This window comes from Anomalospiza imberbis, chromosome 5, assembly GCF_031753505.1.
Source record: "Anomalospiza imberbis isolate Cuckoo-Finch-1a 21T00152 chromosome 5, ASM3175350v1, whole genome shotgun sequence".
NCBI lineage: Eukaryota > Metazoa > Chordata > Aves > Passeriformes > Viduidae > Anomalospiza > Anomalospiza imberbis.
The window spans coordinates 29,335,855-29,354,223 of NC_089685.1; the positions used below are offsets into that span (position 1 = coordinate 29,335,855).

The following is an 18,369-nucleotide window of genomic DNA, read 5'->3' on the forward strand; positions in this document are numbered from 1 at the left end:
CACTGAGATACATGTGAAATATGTTAAAATTCTGCCCATAATTCCTGTTACCGCCCATTTATGTCATTTGCTATTTTCATAGGAGAAAGTATAAACTGGCAAAGAAAATAAACTGTGATCTACAATAAAGTAAGCAATTTCATTTCTGAGAATAATAATGTATAGCTAGATAGAAATACTCTTACCAAGTATTTAGTGAAATCTATTCAAACTTTATAAAACCCAGAGACTTCCTCATCCATTGAGAACACTTTGGTCCACATTTGAATGTAATAAAAATATTAGTGTGTGGGGAACACCTGCATAACCTACGAGGTATAGCACAGTCACCCACATTTGGTTTTGAGTTGTGTTTTTCTTATATATGACAGGGGTATGTGAGATGCACTCTGGGTATTTTATTTACGTGCCAAATAATTGTTTTTAAAATGTCTTTGGAATAACTGTAGAACTGTATAATGGGCATATTGGTTTTTAAAAGCTTTACAGATCCTTGACAAAATCTCATTAGAAATTTTTGCCATGATGCATCAATCTGATTTTCTATCAATAGTGTCTCTAAACAGGCAGCCCTGATGTACATTATCAGTATTTATGATGATAAAAATTACCTATATTCCTGCTGCAATATCACAGCAAGTGTATATTTTGCTGTTTTGTGCACCACAAATTAAGTCATAAGTCTCTGTTGAATTAAAAAGAAAATTTCAACTCCACTAAGAATTCCAAGATAATCATCTGAGTAGTTGTGCTGCAGGACTGAGAAATGCCAAACCTTTACAATCTTCCACTGCTCAGTGTGTTCTTTCTAAATCAGTATAAACTCTGGCCTTTTTCTTGTGAGCAGCCAGGAGCCAGTGGGACCTCAGAGGTGTTTGAGAGATCAGAGGAAGATCAATGAAAATTATGTTACAGTAGTGAGAAAAGGTTGGCTTGCAGTCTGTGTCTTATCTACTGCTACTCACTCAGAAAGCCACAGATAACTCATGAAAAAGGAAAACAAAAGAAGCAAAGACTGCAATCTGGAAGTTCCCTTACCACTGGGGAATGTGCTACCTGGCTGCCAGCTTGTCAGGCAGAACAGAAGTGACCCCATTAAATACTTGGGATCACCTGGCCAGTACAACATAACTTGTTGTGGTTGGCTAAAGCTACAAACCCCAGAGAATCAATAGTGCATGTCCACTCAGAGGCTGAAGGAGAAGAGCTGTTGCTAAGATTTGATGTTATTCTTCATACTGGCTGCTGAATAACATTGCATTAAGACACTGGATTGCATATACTTCTTTGGGAAAGTGGAATGTATTTATTGGTGACGAGCTGGAGAAACTAGTGTTATTTAGGTCAAAGTAACAGATATGAATTAAAGAAAGTCTGTGTTCCTCTCTTCAGAAAAATTTATTTGTGAATCTATAAGCCTTATAAGTGTAAACACAATATCACATGCACAAGCGAAATGCATTCAGATGAACTCCTTGATTATTCAGGAAAAACAAGCTGTGGATGTCACATCAGTATTGGTAAAGTGACAACAAAAGCAGCTTCTCTGTATTTATTTGCAAACTAGCTCATGAATCTGAAACACAAGAAGTATTACTTGGGATGAAATGCTTTATCCGATGTCAATAAACAAAGTAATACATTCTTCTGGTTTTGTTATGACTGCATGCAAAGTTGGAGTGGAGTTACATAAGAAAGCCTCATCGTAAGCATGTATGGAAGCACACTGCAGGTCTTGAAGGATGTCTTACTCCCTGCAGGTTGATTGCCATTGCATTGGAACCATTGCTACATCCATGCTGAATAAGCCATTACTCCTTTCAGGATTTTGCAGCAATGAAAAGAAATCCAAAACACTTCTCACTACTAACTTTTTAGGCAAATGACATCTTAAGCATGTGCCTGCGGGTTTCAGAATATAGATGTTCCTTATGCACAGAATTTTGTTTTAATTCTCACAGTTAATGCTGATTATTAATTCTAGTAGAATTGTGCTCTGTAATGGGACAAAATATGACTGTTGCAAAAGTATCTACAACTGAAATCATCTTATTAGTGTGGGAAAAGCAAACAGAACTAATTTTCCCCTGTCCTATGGTGAAACTTTCTTGGATGAATCATCTTGCAGCTGCTCAGTCAGTGGCCAGTGGCTATGGTCTATCAGTGGGCTATATGGAGTATTATCAGTGATAATGAAGTCCTGTTTGATGCTGTACTAGAAAAGCATGGAAAATGAAATATTACTCTATAAAAGAAAGTTAGCAAAAGGCTTTATATTTTCACTTATGCCAGTCAGCATTCTTATTTTCATATTTTGTAACCCAACTCAAAATTTTAAATTTTCAACTCAAAATTTTAGATTTTTTTTTGCTGAGGCCTCACTCTAATAAAGTAGACACAAAATCAGAGGCATTTTGAAAGTAAGAGTTGTATATGCCTAGCTCCCCTTGACATGACATTTGCTCTCCCAAATACCTTCCTTATACCTCAGGATCACTATCTTCCTTAACCGTGCCAACAGTTTTGGTTATTATACCCTTTTCTCTTGGGAACACTGAGAAAACTCTGCTCCCTGAAGAGTAAAATAAGATCATTAGCAAATTATCCACTGGTATAAAAAGAAGAAAAGGAGAACTAGCTGTCAGATTCATATTATTAGAGAATTTCTGTATAATAGGACTTTGTGAAGACTGAAAGTGGTATAAAATTGCCGATTAGAAAGATAGCAGTTCTCTTTTATCCAGCAACAGGACCAAGCTCTAATGTAGTCAAGCTGCACTCAACAAAGAACCATGGTGTGGGAGAGGGGTGTTGCTACCATTTTATATTACTCACTTCAAGACTTAAATGTTAATCACCAAATCCTTCTCTTGAAAAAGCCTGCATTACAAACTTAAAGAGACACAGATCACAACACAGTCCTTAAATATTTTCTGTCCTAAACTGCTTTATCCAGGTCAGTATAAACCAAAGCCCTTGCTTCTCCAGATGTCAACACCACAGACTGGAAGCTGTGTATATTTAGAACTCAGCTGTCTCCACACTGAAAGGTTTTTTGTGACAGAATAATATATGGCACCTAGCTAAGACTGCCAATTAATAGAGACTCCCAATTGCAATAATATGTCCCAGCGCTAATGGGTTTTGTCACTGGATATGGTTACAAAGATTAATGAGCAGCCAACATCTTCCAAAATGTTCAGTCACTCCTGACTCAGCCTAAATTTGAGACCTCATTTCAATGGCAACAGCCTTTCCAGCCTAACACTAACCTCCTGAGCCATCCACATCCCAGCCCTGTATATAGTATAAATAAAGTGCAATCAACTGAAAGAAAAATAATTTCAGCAACAGATCACTGAAGAAGTGGTTTAGGAGACTTGGAAGCTACTTCAACAGATAAATCTTCCATATATGGGGTTTTTCCATGGGTACATTTGCAACAGTCAGACTCCGATATGCCTTTGCATATGTCAATACAATTTCAAGGATATTATGTCTGGCTTGTATGTAAAAAGGTCATGTTTCAACTATTCAGATTTATGTTCAGATAACAGAATATACAGTAGTATTAAGATCATGTCTGGGTTATCTAATTTTAGTAAATACATGCGGAAGGAGGAAAAGGACTTATTCAATAGGACTAAATGAAAGTTCACTATAATACATGAAGTATTTGCTATCAATGACTCAATTTTCTGGACTAGCCTTGAAAAGGGTTCATCTCTACTGCAAATTCTAGAATCCCATCTCTCGCATTTAAGAACCAAAAAGTGTTTGTGTTGGTTTTCATGTGGCAACAGATTTCTAATATGATGATACTTGAGAAGACTCTCCTGTTCAACCAGACCTTTTATTTGAGATCTTATGCAAAAAACACGTCAAGGTGGAGAAATGTAAAATCCTGAAAGTAGATCAATATACTGAAGCTATCTTAATGTTAAAACAAAACAGTAAGAATTTTGGGATTTCCATCCCACTACATTCTCATATACCATATGCATATAAATATCATAAAGAGGAATAAAACCCTCAAGAATCTAGTGGCTAAGAATGCTGACATAATCCAGGAAGATATTAGTGATGCCAGAAAAGTTGTTTGGAATGACTTTTAAATTATTTTGTAAAGTTTGATCAGCTCCTGTTTTTTCTAACACTGCGCCTGACTCCAAAAAGAACTTTCTTCTTTTGTCAATCACAGTCCTAGAGCCTGATTTTGTTTACAATCTCACTCTGATTTGACATGTTTGAGGAACTCTTTAAAGATATGGCATCATATCTTGAGTACTAGGGCATTCTTTTCACTGTATGGTTCTCACATCAAAGTTGTCATTAAACCATAGAATATTCTTGACTTTAATTACAATTTCATCCCAACATTTTACTCAGTTACAAGTTTAAATCATAAAGGGCAAGATTATGGATGGCCCATGTGACACATCAAGGAGAGGAGTCACGCACAATTCTATCCTACCATAACACAGTTCCATGAGCAGAAGAACTTTCTCTACACAACACTAGAAACACCAGTTATCTCAGCTACAGCCTTCAGGGAAGAGTAAAGACTGTGGCACTTCCTCTCCCTGCTGCCCTGGATAATGAATAAGGCCCATCTTGGGGGGGAAAAAAAAAGTATTTGGAATGTCTTTGGAGTTGCTGCTTCTATCTCAACACCTCCCAGATCTAGTAGAACTTATGGTTAAGTCATCTTAAAATTGCTTCGACAGGTGGAGTCAGTGCTGCAGATGATATGTTCTTCACTAAAAATTTCCAACTGTCATGTTGCATGAAAAAATAGCTACTATTATAACAGGTCTCTTTTTTTTTTCATTTTAATCCCAGCAAGACCATGATTGCAGTTTATAAAAGACCCTGTCCATGGAAAACTAATTTAGTTACATTAATGAAAAGGAAGCAAAATGTGATTGAGAATGTAATACAGAATTATAGTTCATTAATTCTTCAAGTATGCAATTTTCCAGACTCCTGATCCCCCATTGATTTCTGCACACCCCCATAGGTCCTGCTAAATGCCAGCAAAAAGAAATTCAATCGTGTTGGTATTTCATGTGAGGCAGTGGCAGTGCTCCAAAATTAGATAGAAACGTTATCAAAGGGAATTTTCCACTGACTGCTTCATCATGTGGCCCTGCTAACAATTCTTTGTTGTGAAAAATTGATCACAGATCACACCAATAATTGAAACTATGCCTCCCATTGCACACTCAGTATCATCAAAGGAAGTGTATTTGTAGCAAATACAAATTGAAATTCAGAGCACCAAATTGGCCATGATGAACTAGGTGCATTCATGAATACTGTAAAATAAGCATAATTTATTTTTCAGCTCTATTGTGTGACACCAATCATGCCAATCCTCATTAGAAAGACTAATTAAGAGGAAATGTGATTGTATTTGTAGTTGTTGACAAAGAGATGGATTTGCTTTCAGAGTTTATCATTCTCAGTACAGCATCTCAGGTTAACTATAACACATGCTTCTGTTTGCTTATTAGCCATATCTTGAAAAAGAAAAGTACTTCTTTTCTCCAAGATAGCAAAAACACTTTTATACCTTGACATACCTGTTTTAGATGCCTACTAGCATCTGAAAGTCACATCACTGCATCTGCTCATGAGAAACAGGAGGACTAACACACTAGTGGGCAGCTGCTAAAGATGGATAAGGGTATCTGAGTTCTAAACAAAAGGGAACTAATTTGAAAAGAGAAGAGCTACATTTGCCAAATGTTACCTCTTTTCCAGTGAGTGTAAAGGAAGCCTTCACTTGCACAGTGTACTGACAAAAGGTTTTGGGTTTCCTCAAGTGAGGAGTCAAGTCAGTCATAACCATGAGTTAGAATATTTTCACATGAAACACTGATGCCATCAGCATATGCTCAGCCTTGTAAAAGGTTGTTTCAGATCAGCTCTGATCTGTTAAGAATTACAGTAAATTTCCAAGCATTTAGTTCAGAGGCAAATTACAGAAAACAAACAAAAGAGCCCTCAAAGCAACTCAAACACAGTTTAGGGAACTAGGAATTGTTTTCGACACCCTGATTTGAGCTTGGTCTCCTACCATAGTCCTCTACTCTTTGGTCAGGGTATTGCACACAGTATATATGTGCTAAAGCTTAAGACATTCTTACCTACATTTTATTACCAGTGGCTTCTTACCAGGACTCTTAGGCCATAGACAACTAATTTGCATTGCTACTCCTGAACTGTCAAATCATGTAGAGATTGTGTAAAATTGCTGATGCACAAAAAAAAAAAGGAAAAAACCCCATACACATCATTCTTTCATCTACAGTTGACAACAACTCATCAAGAAAACAATAAATATTCTCAATATAAATATTGAAAAGCTGTAAAACCAGCTTAAAACTAAATCACTATTTCTTTGCTTGGGCTATAAACATATCATTGGCATGATATGTACAGACTGCAGACGTCCTCATGTTGACAGCAAAAGGAAGAACTCCACAGGGATACAGGACAGTGACTGGCAGTGTTATAGATTTTAATTCCACTAATAGTTGAATGACTCATAATTCATGAGAGAACTTACAGTGAGTGATGAAGGTCATCCCTATCTCCCTTATATAATAGAAGAAAATTCTATTATAATGCTGCCCAGCTGCACTATTCACATTCTATATATAGCCCACTGTATTTTAAGAATGTAGCTGAAACTTTAGTTTTCATGTTTAATAAAGGACGTTTTTCCCCACAGCAAATAATAGCTAAGTATTGCATGCATTTAGATGTTTTTAGAAATAACAAGAAAATCCTGTCTCCTTAGAGCTCTTTTGTAGTATTCTGTCTTCCCTGGTTTCTTTCTCCCCTTTTTTTTTCCCTTAAGCTGCTACATATATGATTGCATTTTTGCAACAAGCTAAAGAAAGATAAAAAGAGAAAAAGGTAAGTATCAATACGTGACTCTTCAGCAAAGAAAAAAATCTTCTGTGATTTAAAACTTGACACTGAGGGAGGAAAGAAATTATATGCATCCAAAAAACTGGCAGGCAAGGAATATGGAGAAAAAGACACAGAAGGATGAAGCAGCAAGGCATCTTTAGCTATAAAACTGAAAGGATGAGGTAAGCAGGGTTCATGCCTAAATCCAGAATGTGCATTAAATTCAATATGGGCATTTTTTGTTTAAATTCTGTCAAAGATTTTCTTTGTGAAAAATTATAAATAAAAATGTAAAGCAAAGTAATGCAAGTAAACATTCCAAGCTTTTAAAGTCCTTGTCTCACTGCTATTTTTGAGCTTATTTTTCCTATCTGAGAAAAATTCAGGTGAGAACAGGGAGAGTGACCTTCCTTTCAAACATTGCAGCCAGGCAAAAGTATCTGATCTGCAGAATCCTGGCTTACCTCCTTGCTTGTTGCAGATCTCATTTGTTTACTCTCAAAGACAAGTTTTAAACCTTTTTTTTTTCTATATAATGAGATAGACATTTTCGAATATGTCCTCCTTGAAGGTCAAAGGGTTTTTTTCAGGTTTTACAAATTCACAGTACTTCCCACTGACAAAAAATATGCTATAAACCCCACCATGTTTTCTCTCAGCTATTGTAACAGAGGGGCAAGGGGAGAAGAAATGAGATTACCTACATCCTACCTGGACTTCTGCTACTGTCTTCTTATGGAAACTTTTTCACCTACTAAATTTTCCTCATGTAGCTTGATTCCAAATCTGAAATGAGGCGAAAGTGGGGTTCCATCTACCCCTCGCCCTTACTCTCCCACCTGCTTTATTTGGTAATACAAATAGAGCATAGAAGTCACAAGGACACTCACTGATAGTAATTGTCTCTATTGGGGCTGATGTTATTTAATGCCTCAATAATGACAGGGATGAAGGGATCGAGTGCTCCCTCAGCACATTTGCAGATGACACTGAGCTGAGTGGTGCAGTTGACACACCTGAAGCACAGGATGCCATCCAGAGGGACCTGGACAGGGCTGAGCAGTGGGCCCATGGGAATCTCATGGGGTTTGACAAGACCAAGTGTGAGGTGCTGCTGGATTGGGGCAAACCCTGGTGTCAGCACAGGCTGGGGATGAACAGATGGAGGGCAGCCCTGCTGAGAAGGACTCGGGGTGCTGGGGGAGGAGAGGCTGGGCATGACCCAGAGAGCCAAAGCTGGGCATGGCCCACAAAGCCGAACACATCTTGGGCTGCATCAAGAGATGTGATTAGACACTAAAGGGAGGTGATTCTGTCCCTACTCTGCCCCTCTACTCCACTCTGGAGAGACCCCACCTGCAGTGCTGCAGCCAGCTATGGGGTCCCCACCACAGGCAGGACATTGACCTGCTGGGGTGAGTCCAGAGGAGATCCAACAAGATGATTAAAGGGATGAAGTACTTCTCCTGCAAGGAAAGGCTGGGAGACCTGGAATTGTTCAGCCAGGAAAAGAGAAGACTTCAGGGTAACCTAATTAATTGGGCCTTCTACTGCCTGAAGGGAACTTAAAGGAAAGATTGGAAAAGACTATTTGCAAAGGGCATGCAGTGACAGAACAAAGGGAAATGGCTTGAAAACTGAGAGTAGGTCTAAATCAGATATTAGGAAGAAGTTATTTACTATGAGGGTGGCAAGGCCCTGGAAGAGGTTGCCCAGAGAAGCTGTGGATGCCCCTTCCTGAAGGTGTTCAAGGCCAGGTTGGACAGAGCTCTGAGCAACCTGGTACAGGAAAAAGTGTCCCTGCCAATGGCAGGGGGGCTGGAACTAGATGGTCTTAAAGGTCCCTTCTCTTCTAAACCATTCCATGTTTTTTTGATACTGTGACTGAAGTCTTATATTATTTGTTTCAGACCACAAGTGTTTTTTGTAGAAGTATAACAGCCCCCGTACAGTTCTGCTGGCCTCTAAGGATGTTTGATTTTTATGATACTTGAAATACTAGTTTGATATAAGACCAGCACTAGACATTAACTTCATATTATTATACATTTTCAAGGAAAATATTTGGAAAAGGGGAAGAGCAGGAAGTTGTTTTCTACACAAACAAAATGAATTTCAGAATCTCACAAACAGCTTATCTATACCATTTATGTCAAGTTTGCAACCGATCCTTTGGCTGCACATGTCTATTTTTCTGTAGCCTTAATTAAAACTTGGAACATTGTTAACATAGAGCATTCCTTGCAAGAAAGGCACATTCTCCAGCTGAACACTGTATCTGAGATTGCCAATCACGTTTTCTTTTTCTGTTTTGAACTTCCTCTTAATAGTAAATACAAAGACTTGGCTTTTATTGAAACATAGGTAGCTGAAATTTGCTGACATTATAATAACAATTGAAATTACAGTAATTTATGATTTGCTAGATTTTTATTAGTATTGAGGAATATGCAGTATTCTCTTTTCAGCAACAGTCCTTTCTGAATCTAAACTTGGACTGTAAACATCACAGACTCAGGTTTCTATGCTTATTTCTGAATAAAAACCTACAATCTATTAATTTTTTCCATGAGGAAAAAAATCTCATGGAGAAGGGTTTCAGCAGAAACTCTGTGGTGTAGTTTCTGGTACTCTCTGTAAAGGATCTTGCAAATTCTTTTGAGCTGGAGAATAAACTTTAACTACTATATGCCCTTCACACTAATGAGTGGAGAATGTTCAGGCAAGACAAAGATGTTATGCTAGGCTTGCAAGGCCAGGTTTTCTAAGGCAGACAGGCTACAGCAGTGGCTGCTATGAGAAGCTGTCAGAAGCTTCCCCCATGCCTATCAGAGCCAAAGCCAGCCCCCTCCAAGACAGACCTGCCACTGGCCAAGCCCATGCTGGGATGGTGTATTTAAGAAGGTGAAAAGGTACAACACAGTTACCTACTGTATAGCTTATCAGCAAAACAAAAGCTGGAAAGATGATGGGTCCTAACCTCATAATTTATGTAAGGTTTATTAAGAGGACTACAGGAAAAAAATATAGGAACCAAAAGCACTCTCTGGTCTAGAGCAGCCAAATGAGATTTTTCAGAAACTTTCTACAAATATCAGATTTGACAGTACAAATTAGGCCTGTCTGCCTGGAAAGTCATGCTCTGTGTGTGAGGCTATTTCTCCCTATTTATCTGTCCTGACTGGAGAGTCAGGAACAGATACAAATATTGTACCCTATGCAGTACATCAGAAAAAGACATTAACCAGAGGCATGTAAGCAGTGCAGAAGTCCAAATTCCTAGAATTACTGTTCTGAAAAACTATTTCTTTGAAATTGAGGCAAGTTAAAAAAAAAAATATATATATATTTTCCAAGTTCTGAAAGGACTCAGTGACACCACCAAGATATTAGATTAGATAGTTCATGGGAGCCCAGTTCAGTATTTGAGTCATTGCTCTTATGCACATACAGTGCCTAAGTAGCTACTACATACAGTGGCTCAGAAAGTAAAATTTAATAGTTTTCACCCTGGGCAACACAAAAATTACAGTAAAGTGACTGTGCAAATTACTGTGTTGATTTTAGCCTACTCCTTACAAGTTCTTGTTTAAATTTCAAAAGTCACTTTATATTTTGAAAGAACTAAAAAATTTTACAACCACAAGGAAAGCAGTAATGTTATCACTCAGGTGACTGGTATATTCATATGGCTTTGTAAGGAAATACCTCATACAGTCATATCCTTCTAACCTCTTCTCATGTCACCAAGAAAATTCTATCTGAGGATGCTTATTTCAAATTGCATAACTGTAGTTCAGTGATAGGACTGCAGAACACAAATTACATATTCAAAATTCATTATTAGGGTTCCATATCAACTGGAAATTTATCATAGTGACACATTAGTCTAAGTTAGAACTAGCCACTATGCTTAAAGAAGACACAGAAGTTGATGTTATAGGATTCTTTCCGTAAGTTTGCTCATGATTCTACTATCTGCTTTTCCTACGGGCAACACTAAACACACTAGTTATGTGCCTTACCTCAGTAAACCAAGGCTAGTTCTAGCTTCTGAAATAAGTAGCTGACATACAGCATAGCCATCTTTGAGAAGGGCAAGACTGTAATGCAGACTCCTCATTACTCAGCCTGTGCAAGCTGAGTAGAGACTTTATGTAGCAGAGATGTAATTTATGAAGCATGTTTAAACATCCTCAGCAAAATCATTGCATTATTTTTAGCAGCTGGGCCCTGTCTCTTTCTGCTGAAATAGAAACCACAGAATATATTAATTAAATGAAGGTGTAATTCAGAAGCATTTTCATTTCAGAGATTCAGCTTCCAAGGATAAAAAGCACAGTTAGATATTTACTGTTAAAGTTCAGCCTGTTTTAACAGGATACTGCAAACTCAGTGCTTTTATCTACATTTCAGCTACAGCTGGAAAGGTGAAACCTCTCAACCCAACATGCCACATACCCAAATTTCAACAGGGCAGGAAGCTAGGAGACTTGCCAAGGAAATGGAGAGCACTTGTAAGTACTCAAAGAAGAAAAATGGCAGTGATTCCCCAGTGCCATGGCAACGAAGTCCAGCAATGAGCTGGACATGTAGTAAAGGCACAACTGAGTTTCTATGGGCTCTGTTCTGGGTGGGGTTTTTTCGGTTTGTTTGCTTGTTTGTTTTTTGCATGCACCAAAGGAAAAGTTTATAATACCTCCCAAACTTTGAAAATTACTGTCATTGAAATGCCAGTCTCCAAAGTGACTCCAAAGACCTGACTTTCAGACCTTCAGAGAATAATGAATTCCTATGGCAAACTGGCATCTATTAAAATGTTTTATGCTGCAAATCATGCTTATGAATTATTTGCTTGCAGCTTTTTACAGACTCTATAGAGTAGCTCAACTTCCTCTTATTTCCACGAATTGAAGTCAGATCATTAATGTAAATAAAATATTTCCTGACAAAAGTATCCTCTAAGTTTCAAACTTAAGAGCCAAAAACCAGGAGCCTGAATACTCAAGACACCTAATTCCAAACAAATCCAGTGCACTATGAAAACGAATGAAATAGAGGAGGTGTCCCTTCTTCCTATAACTCTTGCTTTGGACAGTCCATGCCTGCGCTGCCTTTATGTTTATTCCACTTCTCTTGCTCCCTTCTTTTGTTTGTTCCTTCACTAAACCCACCAGCAATTCCTTAAGGATTTCAGAGAATGAAAATATTACCCCTAATATGCTTTCTGCTCAAAGAGTTTGTTGTTATACTCATCTACCCCAGGACACAACTGGTTTCCCCTGCAGGTCTATGAAGGGCACACGTCTGACTCCAGCTTTGCGCGTGACCTTGCATACTTATATCAAAATTTCAGCCTCTTGGTATTATTGTTATAAATCCCAGTCTGTTATCAGTAATTTAAAACTGAGCAAATGGCAGATTCCTGAGTTGCTCAGAAAGTTTTGACTGTGATACTCTCACAGTTTATGGATACTGTAGCCAAGAATTCTTAAGAATTCTGCCAAAAGTAATTTTGGTTCTTAAAGCCTTGGTTCAAACTCTATAGGCTTCAAATACTATTTGTGTCACAGCTTTACCTTCAGAGCTTACCTAGCCACAAGATGATAGTGGTTGTTTTAACTGAACACAAGGGATCATGACCTTAAATAGAAGCAGTTCTCTTGTCATGCTAAAAGTACTAAAACACTTTATTTTTGCAAACTCAGCCAAATTAACAAGCTTTTTGGTTACTTTGACAAAGTCTTCTTTTCCAATACTAATATCATATTTTTCCTAATAACTGGGAAATCATAATTAGAAGGTTTTCACAAGCTTTCTTTGAAATAGAAATAAAAATAGCCATAAAAATAGCCTTTAATAACCTGAAGTCTGTTATTATTAGCATCAGTGCACATGAAAAAACTAATTTGGATTTGCTGAGAAGACTAATAGTTATGCATATTAATTATATAGAAATTAGCACAAAACTGATAAGATCTGATCTACAATAATTATTTATCAAAACCACTAATCTGAGTCATATTTCAGCATATTGAATTACAAATGTTGCAAGAATTTGTTTTAGCAACATCCCTTGAGGGGGAAGTTTTCCACACATGGAAAAGAAAAAGGGAAAAAATGCAGACATCCAAATAATATTTTTTCCTTGATTTTGGCTACTTCTGATAAGAGCTCAGGTGAGAGAGGGTCATCCTCATCCATTACTCACCATTTTTTTCCATAAATTCAGTTACACCTTTATTTAAGCCAAATGTTAGTAATAATGTATGGCTGAATTAATTTAGAATCTGCAAGCTAAAATTTTCTCAACTGTTGTTTTCAAAGGTAACAGCTTTGTCTGCCAGTTTATTTTCAGCATCTTGAAATGGATTGTTTAGTAACAGGTGGACATGATTCCTGCAATAACCAAGGAAAATTCATTAGCAGGAAATTCAAATGACAGAAAATCATCCAAAAACTTGTAGCCACCTGTTAACAAAAACTACATCAAAACATGACTAGTAGCAAACTCTGCTTTTTTATCTCATGCATAATTAAAAGCTGTCCATAGGAAAACTCAAAGCACAAAACAAGTGTGGAAACTCAAAAAAATAATCTGACAAGCAGCAAAAATGCAGTAATTTTGTATGCATATACTAGCAGATATGCATATATAGTAGGAGAGCAGGTCCACTCCTAAAGCTCTGTCACCAGATTAAAGGAGAGTTGCAGTAACATCAAGCAAATCTAACAAAGTCATCCTGTTCTGAGTTCTAAATATAACACACTTCAAATACAATTTAAGACAGCACTTAAAAATGCCAACTGAAGAATTCATAATTTTGCAATCAAAGATGACAGTATTAAGTCAGGTATTTTGAAGAAGTTTACCAGACACAAATACATTTAGATTTACTTGGTAGTCTCATCTCTACACTGCAGAAAGCTGCTCTACTTGATAAACTGCTGGTGTGTCTTATAAAACTTAAATTTTTTAATATATAAACCCCACCTCCCTAAGCCAATGAATGTACCCCCAACATTAAAAATGTCTCAATCCATATCCTTTGGGAGGAGACATAGAAATTCTCCCACTCATTTTTGTGACTTGATGACTTTTAGCCTCATTTTTGTGGCTCAATACCAATTTTTTAAAAAGGTCGTCTTGGCTGATATATCTGCATATGATTCTTCCATCTGCTGCCTCCTTCCACTGGTCCATTTCCACATGGCACAGTTCATCATTAATCTAAAAGGCTCCCAACAGATCATTCAAAGGTGTTGTAACAGCTCTGTGCTCTGTTAACTGCAAGACAGTCCACAATGAATATTGCACACTGAAATAGCCGACCAGCAGTAAGAGTTGATTCTCTTTCTTATGTTTCCAACAGAAATGAGACTCCTACTGATGCCCCAGAAGCACCATTTTGGAAGAAAAAAATGTTATGACACCATTCTTACTTACAAAGGACTTCACTTCTCTTTGCAAAAGCTGCACTGAGCTGCACAGGGAGGACCTAAGCATGGACAGCATCATCCCTCTCAGGCTTTGGGAGAAATATGGATACTGATTGAGTATGCAAGGATGGGTTTTGGAAAGGAAATTCTAAACAGTGAGGTGCTCAACGCCTTCTTCAATTTGATCTTTTTAGGTAAGATTTGCCTTCAGGTGTCCCAGGTCATCAAGACCAGTGGAAAATTCTGTCTGAAGCAAGACACATCTACCCATGGTGGAGAAGGATCAATATCTAAATAAACAGGAAAAAAAAACACAGGTCAATCAAACCTGATTGGATGCACCCAGGAGTGCTGAGGAAGCTGGATCATGTCACACTTGAGGCCAACCTGAATTGTCTTTGAAAGGTCAGGGTGACTGAAAGAAGCTCCTCAGAAATGGAAGAAAGCAAATGTCCTTCCTATCTTTGAAAAAGGCAAGGATCCAGGGAACTATAGATTAGTCAGCCTCACCTCCACCCCTGGGAAGATCTGTTTAGTATCTTCTAAACGATTAAGTATAAGAAAGTAATTTAGAACAGTCAACACTGATTTATGAAGAAGAAATCATGCCTGACCAACCCGATAGCCTTCTAAAGTAAGATGACTAGGTTTGGTAAATGGGAGAAGAGCAGTACATGTTGGTTATCTTAGCAAAGTTTTTGATACTCACATAACATCCTGAGACAAGCTAAAAAGTGCGGGCTAAATAAACGGACAGCGAGATAGACATAAAATCTGCAGAGTGCCCAGCATCAGAGAGCTCTGATCAGCTGTACAACATCCATTTGGAGACTAGTCACTTATCAACATACACCCAGGTAAACAACAAGTGCTGGGCCAGGACTGCTTAACATCTGCACAATAAGGCAGAGAGCACCCTCAGGACGTTTTCAGATGATAGGAAATTTGGAGGAGAAGTTGGTACACCTGATAGTTTTAGTGGCATTAAGAGGGACCTCAACAGGCTGGAGAAACTGGCCACTGGGAATATCTTCAAGTTCAGAGGGAAATGCAAAGTCCTACAACTATTAAGAAACAACCTCAGGCACCAGAAGGGCAGTGGAAAAGCTACTTGATAGACACCAATCTGGAGGTGCTGGTGGACATGAGCTGAACACGAGGCAGCATTGTGCACTTATAGCAAAGGTGGCCAAAAGCCTCCAGAGTTGCGAGCAGGTCACAGACATGATCACGCCCCTCTATTTCATGCACTGGGATCCTCTCTGGAGTGCTGGATCTTGTACTGTTTTCCCTAGTACAGGAGAGACATGGAGCAAATCCGTGCAGTGCGGTGAAGATGATTAATGGAGCAGAGCGTCTGTCATACCAGGAGAGGCTAATAGAGCTGAGATGTTCAGCCTGGAAATGAAAAGGCTGAGGGGAAACTTATTGTCATGTATGAATACCTAACAGTGTTGAAAGAAACTAGAAACTCTCAGTCATGTCCAGAAAAGGGACTAGGGACATGGCAAATTTTATGTGAACATAATGAAAAGATTTTTTTGTACTCTGAGGGTGATTGAACACTGGAATTGGTTGCTCAGAGAACTTATGGAGTCTCCAACCCTGGAAACACTCCAGATTCAACAGGGCACGATTCTGTATGCCGGCTGTAGAAGCCAGCTGTATTTGACCCTGCTCTGAGTGGGGAGATTAGATAAGATGATCTCCAGAAGTCCCTTCCAACTTCATCCTTTCTTTTCTATGATTCTGAGAAATAATTTAAACAGAACTCTTAAACCACCTTTTACAGAAAGAAATGGTAAGAACTGATGATTGCATTTTCTAGGTCATTGTTGGGGTGTGGATTCAATCTCCTGTTAATTAATTCATAGGTTCAGCAGCTGCCAACAATGTCTACATAACTGTATATTTTAAGTTTAAAATCCTAAGATTCTTCAATAAGCTATTTTAAAATACGTGTAGCATAAATAGAAATAAGTGATGTGCAATTTTAAAATAGATTTGGCACCTTCACATGAATCCTCCCCTTCTCTGTATGCGATCGCAATGGAAGACATCTGCCTAGAGAAGATTGCATCACCTTTGTAGATATAAAGACTGTTCAAAGGGAAGCTTCCAGCATAAATTATCTGTAGTACGAAACATTTCAAGCCTAACAAGAAGTACCTTCAGCAAACTCTGCTACATTCACTATGAGTGTATTCTTTGAAGCTCCAGTTTTCTTTTATGGCTGTGTACAGCACCCTTTTTCTTACAGTGCTGTCTCAGAAAATATCAGCTTTTACTGTTTACCCACCAGATATTTCTTCCATTTGCCACTCTCACCGTATTTCAGACTGTATGTTTCAAAGCCATGCACAAGGAGATGACAATCCAACTCTGCATATTAGTCCCCACATGAGGTGACCAGACCTGTGCTCCTGTGGCTTTTAGCATTATTTATTTCTACAGTAGGAAAAAAATATCATGTTCAACAGAAATTAAACAGGAGAGAGGGTCTTCTCCTCAGAAAACTGAGCTATAAAATTGCTTTGGGGCTGGCAAATTGGCTCCACATCATAGCAACATTATCACTAGCTATGTTATTATCAGATCACCACCATACTAACATGATGTTAAACACTGAGATCAGGTATTCAGAAAGGCACAAGATGTGCTACAATCCTCTGCCTGCCTCCCTATATATGTTTCCTGAAGGGCAGGAAGGATGGGAAGTTAGGCCAGTAGTTCAGATTCTTTTGAAGGACGTTTGGGGCTGAATGCAGTTAATCTAATTTAAATTAGCTTAAGGTACTTGAATTTACTAGATTGGGGACTGAATGTCCCTGGATTGTCCTATAAAGAAGGGAGTACAGACAGGACTTCCAGGGTCAGTTCTAAAAAGCCAGTAAGATCTCTTTTTGATAGTGGCCATTAATATTGACTACAGAAGGAGACTAAAGGGAATATGCTTCTAGTCTGTACACTTCAGATAGGAGTATAAAGCTGCAAAAGATGATTATGCACTTTGAAACTATCCATGTTATATTTAGTTGAGAACAGGAGAGCGGTTCAAGGAGCATATAAGACAGCTATCACTAAAATGAACTAACTGATTTAATACTTGAGCAATATCTTAGCATACAATTTGTTCCAAGCAGTGTTACAATGGAGAGAACTTGGTACCCTGCACTATGGTATGTACAGTCTGTGAAATAGTGAGCAATACTTGAAAAATTGCTCTTTCAGCATTGTTTTAGAAATAGATGAGCAATTAGGATGCTGCTTTTCACACAGTATCCCTCATGTGCTCTGTGGGAATATCTGATCAAATACAGAAGAATGAAAAAAACACATTTCTCACCTCTCCAATAGACCAGGTAATACAGAATTCAGCCTGGCCTGTGTTTTTCATTAAACAAGATATGTTTACAAGTCAGATGAAAGCAATACTTGCTCAAATGACCTCCTTTCTACTGTTTGCAAGATTTATTGAAGGCAATATAGAACAGCAACAATAGTCAATCATATGTGGCAGACTGCCCTTTTATTAGGCATACTGAAGCCAATTAATCTAAGAAAGCTTTCTCCCTTTACCTCCTGGAGGCAAGTATGCTTAGAATGCATTTAAAAATTCGGCAGCACTAAAGGTGCTGAAGCTATTAATTTGAACTTTGAAAAATTATTTACAGGCACTTCAGATGCTAAGAATTAACATTCTACCTACTCTGCTGGGCAATTTGATTAGATCCAAGACTTAAAAAATAAAGTTCTAAAACAAAGCCTTGTGGTACTGCCATCCTCAGGGGTAGCAGGGGAAGATAAAGGAATGCTTGTGAAAGGAGTAAAAGCAGTAGAAACACTGAAACCTGCCTTAACACTGAGTAAAGTAAGCTGGGTTAATCACAAGTCTTCAAAGAAGGTTGCAAATGAAGGTGGGTTACTGAACCAGGAACACATATACAGCACAAAAATAATCAGTTACTCAAATTTATTTCCAGATGTCAGATTATCTGTTGTTTA

At 38.1% G+C, this 18,369-nt stretch overlaps 1 protein-coding gene across 2 annotated transcripts in view; it reads right to left on the minus strand.

Moving 5' to 3' along the window:
• Positions 1-18,369, minus strand: part of NELL2 (neural EGFL like 2) — a 135,347-nt gene that overhangs the window by 17,362 nt on the left and 99,616 nt on the right. The window lies entirely within an intron of this gene.